This window comes from Uloborus diversus, chromosome 2 (assembly GCF_026930045.1).
Source record: "Uloborus diversus isolate 005 chromosome 2, Udiv.v.3.1, whole genome shotgun sequence".
Lineage (NCBI taxonomy): Eukaryota > Metazoa > Arthropoda > Arachnida > Araneae > Uloboridae > Uloborus > Uloborus diversus.
In genome coordinates, this window is record NC_072732.1 from 707,141 (window position 1) to 725,162 (window position 18,022).

Sequence of the window (18,022 nt, forward strand, 5' to 3'; positions counted from 1 at the left end):
TGAGTTTTTTTTTTCCGATTCGACCACACGCGGATAAGTGCCTAAGAACGTATAGACACGCACATCCATAATGACGCGATTCCCGAGTTAATTACAGCGAATTTTCTCGTGACGTCCGTATGTACGTTATGTATGTGCGTATGTGTGTATGTATCTCGCATAACTCAAAAATGGTATGTCCTAGAAAGTTGAAATTTAGTACGTAGACTCCTAGTGCGGTCTAGTTGTGCACCTTCTCTTTTGGTTGCATTCGGATGTTCCTAAGGGGGTCTTTTGCTCCTTTTTGGGGGGACATCGTTGTTAATTTCGATGTAAACTCAAGTGGTGATATAATTTGTGACACTTGGCGATATATCGCCAGTCTTTTGGTCGCCAACTCGGCGACAAATTTGGTCTCGGGTCTCTAGTGCGGTCTCGTTGTGCACCTTCTCTTTTGGTTGCATTCGGATGTTCCTAAGGGGGTCTTTTGCTCCTTTTTGGGGGGACATCGTTGTTAATTTCGATGTAAACTCAAGTGGTGATATAATTTGTGACACTTGGCGATATATCGCCAGTCTTTTGGTCGCCAACTCGGCGACAAATTTGGTCTCGGGTCTCTAGTGCGGTCTCGTTGTGCCCCTTCTCTTTTGGTTGTATTCGGATGTTCCTAAGGGGTCTTTTGCTCCTTTTTGGGGGGACATCGTTGTTAATTTCGATGTAAACTCAAGTGGTGATATAATTTGTGACACTTGGCGATATATCGCCAGTCTTTTGGTCGCCAAATCGGCGACAAATTTGGTCTCGGGTCTCTAGTGCGGTCTCGTTGTGCCCCTTCTCTTTTGGTTGTATTCGGATGTTCCTAAGGGGGTCTTTTGCTCCTTTTTGGGGGGACATCTTTGTTAATTTCGATGTAAACTCAAGTGGTGATATAATTTGTGACACTTGGCGATATATCGCCAGTCTTTTGGTCGCCAACTCGGCGACAAATTTGGTCTCGGGTCTCTAGTGCGGTCTCGTTGTGCCCCTTCTCTTTTGGTTGTATTCGGATGTTCCTAAGGGGGTCTTTTGCTCCTTTTTGGGGGGACATCTTTGTTAATTTCGATGTAAACTCAAGTGGTGATATAATTTGTGACACTTGGCGATATATCGCCAGTCTTTTGGTCGCCAAGTTTTGTCGCCAACTCGGCGACAAATTTGGTCTCGGGTCTCTAGTGCGGTCTCGTTGTGCCCCTTCTCTTTTGGTTGTATTCGGATGTTCCTAAGGGGTCTTTTGCTCCTTTTTGGGGGGACATCGTTGTTAATTTCGATGTAAACTCAAGTGGTGATATAATTTGTGACACTTGGCGATATATCGCCAGTCTTTTGGTCGCCAACTCGGCGACAAATTTGGTCTCGGGTCTCTAGTGCGGTCTCGTTGTGCCCCTTCTCTTTTGGTTGTATTCGGATGTTTCTAAGGGGGTCTTTTGCCCCTTTTTGGGGGGACATCGTTGTTAATTTCGATGTAAACTCAAGTGGTGATATAATTTGTGACACTTGGCGATATGTCGCCAGTCTTTTGGTCGCCAAATTTTGTCGCCAACTCGGCGACAAATTTGGCCTCGGGTCTCTAGTGCGGTCTCGTTGTGCCCCTTCTCTTTTGGTTGTATTCGGATGTTCCTAAGGGGGTCTTTTGCTCCTTTTTATGGGGACATCGTTGTTAATTTCGATGTAAACTCAAGTGGTGATATAATTTGTGACACTTGGCGATATTTCGCCAGTATTTTGGTCGCCAAGTTTTGTCGCCAACTTGGCGACAAATTTGGTCTCGGGTCTCTAGTGCGGTCTCGTTGTGCACCTTCTCTTTTGGTTGTATTCGGATGTTCCAAATGGGGGTCTTTTGCTCCTTTTTGGGGGGACATCGTTGTTAATTTCGATGTAAACTCAAGTGGTGTTATAATTTGTGACACTTGGCGATAGATCGCCAGTCTTTTGGTCGCCAAGTTTTGTCGCCAACTTGGCGACAAATTTGGCGATTTTTTTTTTTTAAATTTTAAATCTGGTTTCAATTTGGCCACTGTTGGTGATAATTAGAGAGTAAACAGTTGAATCACATTAAAATTGCCAATAATGGGGAAATGACATTAAATTGGAGTAAAAGGAAGTCATGTGATGCACACATCAGCTCGCTTTGGAAGAAGGTTTATGACTACAAGGTGTATCAAACTAGTTAAAAAGCTTTCATGGAGATTAGTTCATATCCGCAAAACAACGTTAAATCTAAGTACAGTCGGACCTCCATACATCGGAGTAGCAAATTTCCAGAAAAAAATTCGATATATAGAAATTTCGATATATGGAAACGATCTTATTTTATCATAAACTAGTGGCACCCGCACGGCTTTGCCCGTAATAGAAAAATTAAAGGTCTTTTGGTTTGCTTGTATATTTACAAATAATGTATGGTGAATTTTCTCGCCAATTGGCTTGTACCGACGTTACGGTTCCACGCTATGATAATTTCGTATCTCACCAATTGGCTTGTGCCCATGTTACGGTTCCACGTTATGATGATTTCGTAATTTATGATAGTTTTTTTTTTCTTAAAATTGGAATAGAAAAAGAACCACATCGAATTTTCGAAAAATCGCTTCGAGGTGCACACCCCCATGCTACATACTAACTTTGTGCCATATTTCATGAAAATCGGCCGAACGGTTTAGGCGCTATGCGCGTCACAGACATCCTACAGATATCCTACAGACATCCTCCGGACAGAGAGACTTTCTGCTTTATTATTAGTAAAGAAGTATCCTATAACATTAAAATAAAAGCTAATTTTCGTGTGTGAAACCCAATTTATACAAGTATCGGATTGAATAAAAGTTAATGATTAAACAATTAACAGAAATTACGTTTTTACGCCAACCATACATCTTCATATTCTTCGGCAATTCAACTTGATCGCAACGTTAGGGAATTTTCGTCTTAACAATGTGATCGGGAGAAAAGTAAACAATCAATTTACTTAACTTGAATGATTTTTACTGAAGCTAACAAACAAAAGGGATAATTTGAAACTGATTTTACAGTGTTACTGGTTACAGCTAAGATTTGAAATAAACTTGAAGGAATTTAAAAACTTCAGAACGAAGCAACAACTTAACTACGCACCTTCAACCCCAGATTCCTTATGAGTTTCGTAGGAACCTTTAGTGAACATAATTCTCTCCCCTGACCATCATTTTTCATGAGATAAACAGTCTAAAGTGGGAAAAAAAATCTACGAATGTCTCGAAAAACGATTTCGATGCATAGAGATTTTTTCCATATATAGAAACAATTTTTCTATATGATGAACATAGAAATTTACTGGGATTTCGATATGTAGAAAGTTTCGATATGTGGAAGTTCGATGTATGGAGGTTCGTATGTATGTTTTTCTCTACTCGCGATTTAGGCTCTTGCCATGTAGGATTTGCAAACAAAAATACTTATAAGGGGATTTTACTGCACACGCACTGTCTCTGTAAAAAAAAAAAAAAATTACTTATAAGGGGATTTTACTGCACACGCACTGTCTCTGTAAAAAAAAAAAAAAAAAAAAAAAAAAAAAAATGTCTTATAAGGGGATTTTACTGCACACGCACTGTCTCTGTAAAAAAAAAAAAAAAAAAAAAATACTTATAAGGGGATTTTACTGCACACGCACTGTCTCTGTAAAAAAAAAAAAATACTTATAAGGGGATTTTACTGCACACGCACTGTCTCTGTAAAAAAAAAATACTTATAAGGGGATATTACTGCACACGCACTGTCTCTGTAAAAAAAAAAAAATAAAAAAAAAATAAATAAAAAAAAAAAAACCTTACACCAAAAGGAATTGGAAGAATCGAGGCGCAAAATACTAGGGAGGAAAAACCTAGTTTCAGTAATTTTAATGATTTTTTTTCTTTTTTTGCAATATATTTATTGCAGCTAATTTTGAAGACATGAATTTGCAATTAAAGCTTTTTTTTCCCTCACGTACACAAAAGTATTTCTGAAGAGGTTTATATCACAACTCCATTTTCATGTACCAATTATTTCCATTCAAAACAAACTTAACATAATTACTTGAATTCTTCGAATGTTTTTCATGCATGTTATTTTTCATACTTTTGTATTCTTATGGCATGCTGTGAAATGGGCAATTCTCCCCTTTTGGGAGAATTGTCCATCTCACAACGTTAAGACAACAAAGAGCACCAAACACACCAAGTATTTAACGAGATGAATATCAAAAAATGTATGCAGAAAACAATTCAGAAATACATAATAGGGAAGGTGCAACCTATTAAATATTCATATTTTGACTATTGGGTATTGTTAATTGATCCTCAAAACTAAAAAATTCACCATTGCCGAATTTTAGAGCACCGTGATTGATTTTTAATGAATTTTTAAAAATCCACGCGCAAAAGTGCGCTTTTCTGAAACGTCACGAGCTAACGTAATTTCGAAAGAAAGTAAGTTAACACATTAAAGTATATCCTAAATGTATCGGTTTGCCATCAAAGTCGAAAATATCGCTTAGGATACAAGAAACAAAACCTTGAACGTAAGCCTGGCAAAACAAAACAATTTTTCACAAATTCCTGGGGAAATTTTGTCCTTAGTGAAGGCAAGATATAGGTAACCAACACGTCAAAGAATGTAAAACCAAAAATTAAATTGCATAGTTTTCCGTATTTTAAAAGGAATCCACCTTTTTTCTTTAAGCGCGTGTTGCGCGCAATGCAAATCCTATGGACGGGAACTTGAGCGTTGGACGGTTTTTGCCAGTGACCAATCAGCGCGCAGTACACCTGTGTCGCATCTCTCAGTATAAAGGGTCGCTACTAATGAGCAGCCTTCCGCCGAAGATCTTGTTTTCGCTACAAACATTTTGAGCGCGCTGATATTTTTATTTTTTAGAAATTCAATAATCCTTTTGAACGCACTATGGAGGCCGGATTCGTTAAAGCACAATCTAATAATCTTCCTCAAGTAACATCAATGATGGTATTCGAATATTTCCGAGAGGATGAGAGGTTTAATGTTCCAGAAACGCGAGGAGTCAAATGCGAGGAGGTAAGGCCAGGTAAGGCTTACGTTTCGTCTTCGAAGTCAACTGCACGTCCTTCGGCTTCTCTAGCGGCGGAAGAGCGCGTGACGTTACTTCCTGTGCCATTTGACGTCACAAACGCTTTAACTTTAAAAATTAATTTAAGAAAACTACTTATCGTATCTCAAAAATTTTTTCACCTATGATGTTCATACATGTTACTCTATCATATAAAAATAAAATTGAAAAATCGAAAACTTCCCTATTTTGATTCTAGTTGACGATTTGGCGTCTCAGAGTGCGGAATTTGTGCACAAAATATTTCAAATATTCCTTACTGTAAGAAGCGGTAACTTTTTTTTTTTTTTTTTTTAACTCACAGTAAACGGAAGTAAAATAATAGAAATGTGAACAGCTGGGAAAGAGAACCTGGTTTAAATAGCTTTCATGAATATTATTATAAGTTGTTGATTGTCTTCAAAAAAAGTGAGAAATATTTTGCTTGAATGCTTTTATTCCGTCAAAAACTGTAGTTTTGTGTAACACTTGAATTATGCTCAAATAATTTACTTGAAAATTATTATCTTTACATCGTTTTCGGTGAATTCCAATTTGAATTCTATTTTATCCTGAACATAAATTTTAGATAATATTATAGCAGTTAATAGTTACTTTCAACACAGCGTAAAAAAGTTATTAACTGACGAAAATGGTTTTTAAATTTTCTTCTTATAAACACAGAAAATGCATAGACTCTTAAGGTAAAATTAAAAATCCTCATATATATAATAGCGAATGAACGAGTAACGCTCCTGACGTCATCAACAATGAAATTTGCGTCATGGAATGATAATACGATAATATTTTTTGGTAATGTTTGACATCCAGGGGTTTTTTTTTTGACAATAACTGGATCCGGTCACATACTGCTGATTCTCATTTTAAGAGAGTGAACAAACGAAAAAGTTTTAAACTATTAACGCTATCTCCCGTAGTTAAGGGTTATTCCACCGGAGTGCAGGTTAAAATTTCAACTGTCAAAATATCACCAAACAGGCAATGGCTTCATTCAAATGCAGAAGCAATTTTCATCCATCCTATCTTGACGGGCGATTTTCTAGCAATCTGTACTAATAATAAAGCGGAAAGTCTCTCTGTCCGGAGGATGCCTGGATGTCTGTGACGCGCATAGCGCCTAGACCGTTCTGCCGATTTTCATGAAATTTGACACAAAGTTAGTTTGTAGCATGGGGGTGTGCACCTCGAAGCGATTTTTCGAAAATTCGATTTTTTTTTCTTTTTCTCTCCCAATTTTATGAACAAAACTATCATAAGATGGACGAGTCAATTACGAAATTATCATAACGTGGAACCTTAACATGGGCGCAAGCCCATTGGCGAGAAAATTCACCATACATTATTTGTAAATGTACAGGCGAACCAAAAGACCTTTTAATTTTTCTATCACGGGCAAAGCCGTGCGGGTACCACAAGTTCTAGTATATATTCAAAGACAAAAGAGCAAGCAGCAAGGTCTTTACAGTTTGCTCTTCTCATTATAGCTTCATCAGGGCTAGTATAAGGGGGGGGGGGGGGAACCTGTTATTTGAAAATATGTGAAGTTACATTCAAATTTTTCTTTTAAACATGCACAAGTATTACTAATGAATGTAAGCAAACATTTGTTTTTTGTGCTAATAAGAATTTCCCTTCCCCCCCCCCTCAACTATTTGTCTATCAATAAAATTTTATTTGACATTACTTTGACAATAATTTACTTGATTAAAGTGAGAAACAACGTAAATAAAGCACAAATATTGGAGAAGATACAGCATATAGCTATTTCAAGGCTACAATGGAGCCTCTTCATCAGTGCAGAAAGCTCACCAACACAACCAAAAGTTGCGAGAGAACTGACAAGAACCAAGTGGACACCGGTATTTATACCAAAGAGGGCCAACCAATAAGAATACAGGAACCAGACAACCAATCAGCGATTTTTCATCTGCAAAGATTATTTGTAAATGTTCTTCGGTTTATGACCTCGATTTTTGGGAAGCTTACTATATTTGGAAAAATTCTCATTCTCTTGTCAATGATTTTTCCAGCACTCCATTTTTTCATGATGTTTGGAAGCAATTTCTATAATTGCCTTTCCCGTTTCTTCGGCGTCTCGCACTCTTTGTCTCCTGGCTTCTGATTGGTTGTCTCTCCCCTTGCTTTGAGCCCGGAGTGTACGTGCTGTTCGCCGATTGGTTGTCTGGTTCCTGTATTCTTATTGGTTGGCCCTCTTTGGTAAAAATACCGGTGTCCACTTGGTTCTTGTCAGTTCTCTCGCAACTTTTGGTTGCGTTGGTGAGCTTTCTGCACTGATGAAGAGGCTCCATTGTAGCCTTGAAATAGCTATATGCTGTATCTTCTCCAATATTTGTGCTTTATTTACGTTGTTTCTCACTTTAATCATATTGTAGCACACAGCTTATATGATAATTTTTCATATAATAATTTACTTGAGATGCAAAGCTTGAAAACTCATGATAAAAATTTTAATGTTAACGATAATTATACAGAAGTAGTTACTGAATCAAAATATGACATTCCAGTCCAAGCAGAATGAATGAACCTCCCAAACCTTTAAATCTTTTTTAATGTAATTTGGTCCTTGTTGAGACAGGAAATGTCTACTGTAAAACACTCTTCGAGGTCTGCTGCTATGAAGAACAGCTTTTATTTCCTTGCATCATCTACTTTCTCACGCATGGTAGATTGCTGTCATATGTTGGAAAACTATTCAGGCAAACGTTGAGCTAAAAACGAAAATCGAAATAAATTTTTGCGCACTTATTCAGGCAGCATACTACAAATAAAGTAAGACAAAACACCGTTAGAAGAAGCACAAATTTGCAAATTGCAGCAGACACGTGTTTCGGCGTTACAGGGAACGCCTTTTTCAATGCAAAAAAATAATAAGCTTATGGATGAAAAGACATCCGACAAAAGCCAAGAGCAGATGAGCATGCAGCTTAAATGATAAAAATAGCGGATTAACCAAACACCAATGACAAAGTTATAAACTGATCAGGAACCAATAGGAATGCAAGCAAAGGCCAAGAGCTTTCTCTTAGGTACGAAACCCAGAAAGAAAGAATTCAATTGGACAAAGATGAAGCCAAAGCTTAAACAAAAAGAAAAGAAATTGTCAGTAACCGTGAATCGCAAGAAGGGAAAAGCTGAATTTTCATCCATAAGCTCATTATTTTTTGCATTGAAAAAGGTGTCCCCTGTAACGCCGAAACACGTGTCTGCTGCAATTTGCAAATTTGTGCTTCTTCTAACGTTGTTATATCTTACTTTACTGTTCAGCACAAAGGTATTTATTTATCTCATACTACAAATAGTTGATTTAAAATTTTTTAACGTTGATTCTGTGTGGCCTACCAATAAGATATCATGAAGACCAGGAACCGGAGATCCACATTTTCTTATAAGAAATCCCTCGAAGGATGGTTTGAGAGTCCTAAATTGAACGGGTCCATAACAACTGTAACTGTAACCTTTTCATCAATAAGAGCCTATGCTGCAGTAGAACATTTTTTTTCCTGATAATATATTTCCATACACCAACAGGATGTGGAAGGCCTACAAAACACAGAGTTTGAACGGATATAATAATTTAAAAAAAAAACATTATGCATTTTGAAATGAGCACATTGTATTTTTAACTAGAACATTTAACACTTTCAGGGGCGGTGGTTGCGCTGTGAAACCACTAATTTATGAATTTTTTTCTCTCTTTTTTCCGAATTTTTTGAATCAAAATCGCTTGAGTCCTCTTCTTTTAAGTTCAATGAACAACATTAGATGGCAGAATAACAAAAAAAAAAAATTTTTTTTCGTAGGCTCAATTTCTTGTTAAAATCAAATTTTCAATTTTACGTTTACCCCAAAAATTGGAATTTTTTTCAGATTTTAAAATTTTTAATTAGCGCTGAAAGAGTGAATCAATTTTCTTCTTTTTTCCCGAGGTAGTCAATCATATTGTTCGAAAAGATTCAAATTCATTTTCACATGCATGAACATGAATAAATGGGGACACCACCCCCAGTGAAACAAATTCTGAAATAAATTTTTTTAACTGAAAAATCTATGTCTAGATGATCAAATAAACCCGTTTGTGGTGTTTTTTTCTTAAGATTTCTCAAAAATTAACGACGCGTCCCTGAAAGGGTTAAGTAAAAACATATAGAAAGTTAAATTATGTATATGCTCACAGCTCAATAAAAAGTACTGTTTTCCACCAGTGCCGAAAAGAACTTTTATCTGGCGGCAGGCATAAAGGAACTGTGGAGTGTAGCCTTTGAGATTTAACGATTTTTCAACACACAGTGCTGCAGGGAAGACTTCAAAACACTGACCGCCGAAGATTTTTTCATATCGACTGTCTTCATTTTAACCAACTGGCAGGATCTGCAATGGATGCTTGAAACAACTAGATAGAGCTTGTAATAAGGCAAGTTTTAAAATAAAATAGCTTAAACGACAAAAGAAGCATTGAAAAAAACATAGATAACTGAAAATATACTAAAAGGGCCGGCCCATAAAGAAACGAGTGAAATTAATAATTTTTTTACAACAGTAGTTTTTAAGCAAAATTCGCACGCCTTTAAGTAATTTTTGTTCCACCTTGAGCAACTCAGGACGAAAAGCAAACTAAGACAATACATTATGTGTATAAAACATAAATTTTATGTAGAATAATTTGAGGCTATAAATACACATCTAACAAAAATAATTGTTCATATCCGTTATCTCTTTATGCACTTATATATCAAAACAGATTAAATAAATGTTAGAAGATGAACTAACAATCTTAGGAATACTGAAAAGGAAAATATTTTAGGCACAAAAGAAACAAATTAATCCCAGCATTTTAATGACAGCAAGGACTATTAATTGGATAATAGTCATTATTAACACTTTAGAAAACTACACACAATAAAACACATAAATTAGCACCAAATTTATAAGTTACACATTATGCAAACTAAGATAGTAAACTGTTGCCTAAATACTGTAACACATAATTTATCGGGCACAAAAGAAACTAATTAAATGCTGCACGTCAATGAATATAAAGTATTAACAGCATAACAGTCATCAGTAACAACAGTTTTTAGAAAGCTACAAAAAATTAAACTCTTATACTAGTACCTGATTCATAAGGTTCACTTCATTTATACTAAGTTATTTAACCGTTTCCTGAATATCTGAGAGGATATTGAAGAGTATGTCTTCAGATATTAAAAAGAATACTAACAAGGTAACCAAAGCGAACTTAAATAGATTAAATAAACATTATAAAATTAACCAACACTTAATCTTAGGTGTACTGAAAAGGGAAATATTTTAGGCACAAGAGAAACAAATTAAACACAGCAGGGAAATAAAAAAAGGAATATTATTTGAATAACAGTCATTAGTAACAGCACTTACAAAACTACAGACATTGAAACACATAAATTAACACCTAATTCATAAGTTACACTTTATGTAATCTAAGCTATGTAATCTAAGTTATTAAAAATTTCCCAAATACTGCAACACCTAATTTATCGGACACAAAAGAAACAAATTAAACACTGCATGTTAATGAATGAAAAAGGTATTAATTGCATAACAGTCACCAGTAACACTTTTTATAAAACTAATCAATAAATTCTTATATTATTAGCACCAGATTCAAGAGAGGTATAATTCATTTATACTAAAATATTAAACTGTTTCCTGAATATCTGAGAGGATATAGAAGAGTATATCTTGAGATACCAAAAAAAGAATACTGACACAGTAACCAAAGATAACTTAAATAGATTAAATAAACATTATAAAATTAACCAACAGTTAACCTTAGGTATACTGAAAAGGAAAATATTTTAGGCACAAGAGAAAACAAATACACAGCAGGGTAATAAAAGAAAGGAATATCATTTGAATAACAGTCATTAGTAACATTGCACTTTTTTAGAAATCTACAGACAATAAAACATATAAATTAGCACCTAATACATAGGTTACACTTTATGTAATCTAAGTTATTTAACTGTTTCCTGACACTGCAAAACAAAAAATTTTAAGGACAAAGTCAACAAATTAAACAGAGCATGTTAGTGAAAGACAGGAGTATCAATTGCATAATAGACATAAGTTACAACACTTTTTAGAAAACATACAATAAAACTCCTAATTTAGCACCCAATTCATAAGTTACACATTACGTAATCTAAGTTATTAATCCATTTCCTGAATACTGTGAAATAAAATATTTCAGGCACAGAAGAAACAAATTAAATAAAGCATGTTAATGAAATTAAGGAGGATTAAATTTTAAAACAGTCAGTATTCAGCACTTCAGAGAACTGAAGACAATAAAAACATAAATTAGCACCAAATGCATAAGTTACACATTACTTACACTAAATTATCAAACCGCTTTCCTAATACCTTTGAGAGGACATAGGAGAATGTCTTAAGATGCGAAAAGAATACGGTCACGCAATAAATGACCATTAGTGACGGCATTCTGTTTAAGAACTACAGACTATGAAATACAGTTTAGTACATTGTGCATTAACTACACTCACTGATCCTTCTCCGAATACATTTAATTGGTTCAGAGAAAGTTCACTAGTTGTACGATAGAAATACGCCGATATAGACACTAAAAAAAAACCTGCATGTATTTGATAAAACTTAAAAGGTTATTAAACAACCAACGTTTTATTAACTACTAATGATACCCGCACGGCTTTGCCCGTAATAGAAAAATCAAAAAGGTCTTTTGGTTCGCCTGTATATTTATAAATAATGTATGGTGAATTTTCTCGCCAGTTGGCTTGTACCCATCTTACGGTTCCACGTTATAATCATTTCGTATCTCGCCCATTGGCTTGTGCCCATGTTACGGTTCCACGTTATGATAATCTCGTCATTTACTCGTCCATCTTATTATATATATATATATATTAAATTGGAATAGAAAAAGAACCACATCGAATTTTCGAAACATCGCTTCGAGGTGCACATGCTACATACTAACTTTGTGCCAAATTTCATGAAAATCGGCCGAACGGTTTTGGCGCTATGCGCGTCACAGAAATTCAGACATCCTCCGGACAGAGAGACTTTCAGCTTTATTATTTGTAAAGATACTGAAAAACAAAAGATAGAAGTAAAATTAAATCTAAGATTGTCTAATGATTGAAGCAAAAAAGCAAATTCCCATAACTTAAAATTAAGAAGAACCGACTATTACTTATTCCATTTCAGAAAATCACGTACAAAAAACAGTTTAACAATTTTCAATTATCTACATTTACACTAAAATTTACCATCCTGGAGGAATTCGTTTCAGCGTTTTAGAAAATTACACACTGTAAAAGCACTTAAGCACCTTTCATATTAGCTAACCTTCATTTATACCGAAACCTCATTCTTCTCTGAAGATCTTTTACAGCCTCAGAGAGTATCTGGTATACTAGGAAAGAGGACTAATACATTCACCTATGAAACTATACTTGTGCAGGATAAAAATTAAAATCTTATCAACCAAAATTAGTAAAATTTCGTTATACTGAAAAAAAAAAGTATGAGAAAAAGAAGCAAATTTAGAGCTGCATGTTGGTTACATCATTGAATAGTAACTACACAATAAATAATCATTAATTACTACAGGAAAGTATATAACCAAACAAAGTTCGGAACCTGATGCATTAGCTTCACCACAGTCACACCAATCTCACAAATCCTTAATTGAATACATTTGAGAGGATCAAGGATATATCCTGGTGTATCAGGGAAAAAAAAAATCTTCTGGTCGCCAACTAACTAAAGAGCCTCTGTCTTTACTAATACTAAAGCTGAAAGTCTCTCTGTCCGGAGGATGTCTGGATGTCTGTAGGATGTCTGTGACGCGCATAGCGCCTAGACCGTTCGGCCGATTTTCATGAAATTTGGCACAAAGTTAGTATGTAGCATGGGGGTGTGCACCTCGAAGCGATTTTTCGAAAATTCGATGTGGTTCTTTTTCTATTCCAATTTTGAGAAAAAAAAATATCATAAGATGGACGAGTAAATTACGAAATTATCATAACGTGGAACCGTAACATGGGCAGAAGCCAATTGGTGAGATGAGAAATTATCATAACGTGGAACCGTAAGATGGGTACAAGCCAACTGGCGAGAAAATTCACCATACATTATTTGTAAATATACAGGCGAACCAAAAGAATTTTTGATTTTTTTCTATTACGGGCAAAGCCGTGCGGGTACCACTAGTACAAAATAAAATTAAGATTATCAAGCAATCGACATTTCATGAATTTACACTGTAAAACCACAAACTACACATGAACAAAAGAAAATAGTTTAAGGTTGCATGTTGAGAAAGAAAAGAGTACTGATTTAAAAATAGTAAAAGAACTAAGCATGAAGTTAGATTCCTTTTAAAAACTCACTATAAAAACATGGACACAGTACAACCCAGGTGAAATAGTTGCCACTTCATTTGCATTACCGTAAAATCCCGAAAGTAACCCCCCTATCCATTATAGCCCCCCCCCTTTTTTGTGGAAAGTGAAATCACTTTAAAATCCTGAATATACCCCCCCCCCCCTTCACCTGAAACTTTTCCGATCATCTTCATTTGCCACTCCCTGCAAAAAAGGATAACATTTTCTGCTTTACTTGGAAAGCATTTATAAAGGTTTAGTTTCCCCCTCGATGTGCAGTTTTGCTTTTCTAAAAAAAAAAAGAAAGAAAACACAATGATTTAAAGAAAACAAAAATGGTCTCCATAGTTTATTCCTTCCAAAATGTCTAGACTCCTTTTGATGCAAGGGCACCCTTTTTTTTTGTTCATAAATATTACAAAAGAAATTTATACGGTTGTACTGCTTTTTATTCATTTTGGAAGCAGCATTTTTGTTCTGATTTGTGAAACTGAACGATCTTCAACACGGCGCCATTTTGAAAACGTGACGCCATTTTGGAAAGGTGTTGCTTAAAAAGTAGCGCGAAACTTAAAAATAACCTTTTTTAAAGGAGAAATAATGTAATTGAACGAGTTTAGGATCATCAGAAATGTAAACTTTACTAAATCGAGTAAGAGATTTGTCTGTGTTTGCGTTCGCGGTTTTTGTAAAGCTTAGTTTTCGAAATTACAATCTTCGTAACGAATTTGCGGCCGTGATTGCGATTTTCGCTTCCTTTCTGAAACAAGAACATTAAGATTTTACTTCTTTTACTGTAACCTTATTACTTTCAGTACATAATGAATTTTCAAGCGATACATTATATGGGTTTTGCCAACTTAAGGTGCAAAATCCTTTCTTTCGAAAAAAAAGTGCGCCCTCATGCAATTTATTACAACTAAAAAATTATGACAAGTTTTTATTAATAAATTTCTCTTTCTTCATTAATATTAACTCTTATTTACTTATTATTTCTTTTCTGTACTCTAAAATTAATACTACTAAAAACAATTATTTTCACTAATTTTTCAGAAAAATCTCGATTATAACCCCCCCCTTTTGAAATCAACAAGTTTTGTTTTGAAAATAGGGGGGGGGGGGTTACTTTCGGGATTTTACGGTAATCCTTTCTCCGGTTGTCATGGAAAAATGTTATTCATTATGTCATGGAAAAATGTGGTTTTTCAAAATGTTTTGGTTGTAAAAATCTTCTTTCAGCAAGCCTCAACCGAAATTTTAAGCTCTCTCCAAAAAAATAAAGAAACGAAGACTATATAATCAAAAATCTTCCCTCTGCTCCTTCTTCACTTGACTTGGTTGTAAAAATCTTTCAGCAATCCTCCCCCGGAATTTTAACCTCTCTCCAAAAAAATAAAGAAACGAAGACTATATAATCAAAAATCTTCCCTCTGCTCCTTCTTCACTTGACTTGGTTGTAAAAATCTTCTTTCAGCAATCCTCCCCCGAAATTTTAACCTCTCTCCAAAAAAATTAAGAAACGAAGACTATATAATCAAAAATCTTCCCTCTGCTCCTTCTTCACTTGACTTGGCTGTAAAAATCTTCTTTCAGCAATCCTCCCCCGAAATTTTCACCTCTCTCCAAAAAAATTAAGAAACGAAGACTATATAATCAAAAATCTTCCCTCTGCTCCTTCTTCACTTGACTTGGCTGTAAAAATCTTCTTTCAGCAATCCTCCCCCGAAATTTTAACCTCTCTCCAAAAAAATAAAGAAACGAAGACTATATAATCAAAAATCTTCCCTCTGCTCCTTCTTCACTTGACTTGGCTGTAAAAATCTTCTTTCAGCAAGCCTCAACCGAAATTTTAAGCTCTCTCCAAAAAAATAAAGAAACGAAGACTATATAATCAAAAATCTTCCCTCTGCTCCTTCTTCACTTGACTTGGTTGTAAAAATCTTCTTTCAGCAATCCTCCCCCGGAATTTTAACCTCTCTCCAAAAAAATAAAGAAACGAAGACTATATAATCAAAAATCTTCCCTCTGCTCCTTCTTCACTTGACTTGGCTGTAAAAATCTTCTTTCAGCAATCCTCCCCCGAAATTTTAACCTCTCTCCAAAAAAAAAAGAAACGAAGACTATATAATCAAAAATCTTCCCTCTGCTCCTTCTTCACTTGACTTGGCTGTAAAAATCTTCTTTCAGCAATCCTCCCCCGAAATTTTAACCTCTCTAAAAAAAAAAAGAAACGAAGACTATATAATCAAAAATCTTCCCTCTGCTCCTTCTTCACTTGACTTGGCTGTAAAAATCTTCTTTCAGCAAGCCTCAACCGAAATTTTAAGCTCTCTCCAAAAAAATAAAGAAACGAAGACTATATAATCAAAAATCTTCCCTCTGCTCCTTCTTCACTTGACTTGGTTGTAAAAATCTTCTTTCAGCAATCCTCCCCCGGAATTTTAACCTCTCTCCAAAAAAATAAAGAAACGAAGACTATATAATCAAAAATCTTCCCTCTGCTCCTTCTTCACTTGACTTGGTTGTAAAAATCTTCTTTCAGCAATCCTCCCCCGAAATTTTAACCTCTCTCCAAAAAAATTAAGAAACGAAGACTATATAATCAAAAATCTTCCCTCTGCTCCTTCTTCACTTGACTTGGCTGTAAAAATCTTCTTTCAGCAATCCTCCCCCGAAATTTTAACCTCTCTCCAAAAAAATAAAGAAACGAAGACTATATAATCAAAAATCTTCCCTCTGCTCCTTCTTCACTTGACTTGGCTGTAAAAATCTTCTTTCAGCAATCCTCCCCCGAAATTTTAACCTCTCTCCAAAAAAATAAAGAAACGAAGACTATATAATCAAAAATCTTCCCTCTGCTCCTTCTTCACTTGACTTGGCTGTAAAAATCTTCTTTCAGCAAGCCTCAACCGAAATTTTAAGCTCTCTCCAAAAAAATAAAGAAACGAAGACTATATAATCAAAAATCTTCCCTCTGCTCCTTCTTCACTTGACTTGGTTGTAAAAATCTTCTTTCAGCAATCCTCCCCCGGAATTTTAACCTCTCTCCAAAAAAATAAAGAAACGAAGACTATATAATCAAAAATCTTCCCTCTGCTCCTTCTTCACTTGACTTGGCTGTAAAAATCTTCTTTCAGCAATCCTCCCCCGAAATTTTAACCTCTCTCCAAAAAAAAAAAGAAACGAAGACTATATAATCAAAAATCTTCCCTCTGCTCCTTCTTCACTTGACTTGGCTGTAAAAATCTTCTTTCAGCAATCCTCCCCCGAAATTTTAACCTCTCTCCAAAAAAAAAAAGAAACGAAGACTATATAATCAAAAATCTTCCCTCTGCTCCTTCTTCACTTGACTTGGCTGTAAAAATCTTCTTTCAGCAAGCCTCAACCGAAATTTTAACCTCTCTCCAAAAAAAAAAGAAACGAAGACTATATAATCAAAAATCTTCCCTCTGCTCCTTCTTCACTTGACTTGGCTGTAAAAATCTTCTTTCAGCAAGCCTCAACCGAAATTTTAACCTCTCTCCAAAAAAAAAAAGAAACGAAGACTATATAATCAAAAATCTTCCCTCTGCTCCTTCTTCACTTGACTTGGCTGTAAAAATCTTCTTTCAGCAATCCTCCCCCGAAATTTTAACCTCTCTCCAAAAAAAAAAAGAAACGAAGACTATATAATCAAAAATCTTCCCTCTGCTCCTTCTTCACTTGACTTGGCTGTAAAAATCTTCTTTCAGCAATCCTCCCCCGAAATTTTAACCTCTCTCCAAAAAAAAAAAGAAACGAAGACTATATAATCAAAAATCTTCCCTCTGCTCCTTCTTCACTTGACTTGGCTGTAAAAATCTTCTTTCAGCAATCCTCCCCCGAAATTTTAACCTCTCTCCAAAAAAATAAAGAAACGAAGACTATATAATCAAAAATCTTCCCTCTGCTCCTTCTTCACTTGACTTGGTTGTAAAAATCTTCTTTCAGCAATCCTCCCCCGGAATTTTAACCTCTCTCCAAAAAAATAAAGAAACGAAGACTATATAATCAAAAATCTTCCCTCTGCTCCTTCTTCACTTGACTTGGTTGTAAAAATCTTCTTTCAGCAATCCTCCCCCGAAATTTTAACCTCTCTCCAAAAAAATAAAGAAACGAAGACTATATAATCAAAAATCTTCCCTCTGCTCCTTCTTCACTTGACTTGGACTTGGCTGTAAAAATCTTCTTTCAGCAATCCTCCCCCGAAATTTTAACCTCTCTCCAAAAAAATAAAGAAACGAAGACTATATAATCAAAAATCTTCCCTCTGCTCCTTCTTCACTTGACTTGGCTGTAAAAATCTTCTTTCAGCAAGCCTCCCCCGAAATTTTAACCTCTCTCCAAAAAAATAAAGAAACGAAGACTATATAATCAAAAATCTTCCCTCTGCTCCTTCTTCACTTGACTTGGCTGTAAAAATCTTCTTTCAGCAAGCCTCCCCCGGAATTTTAAG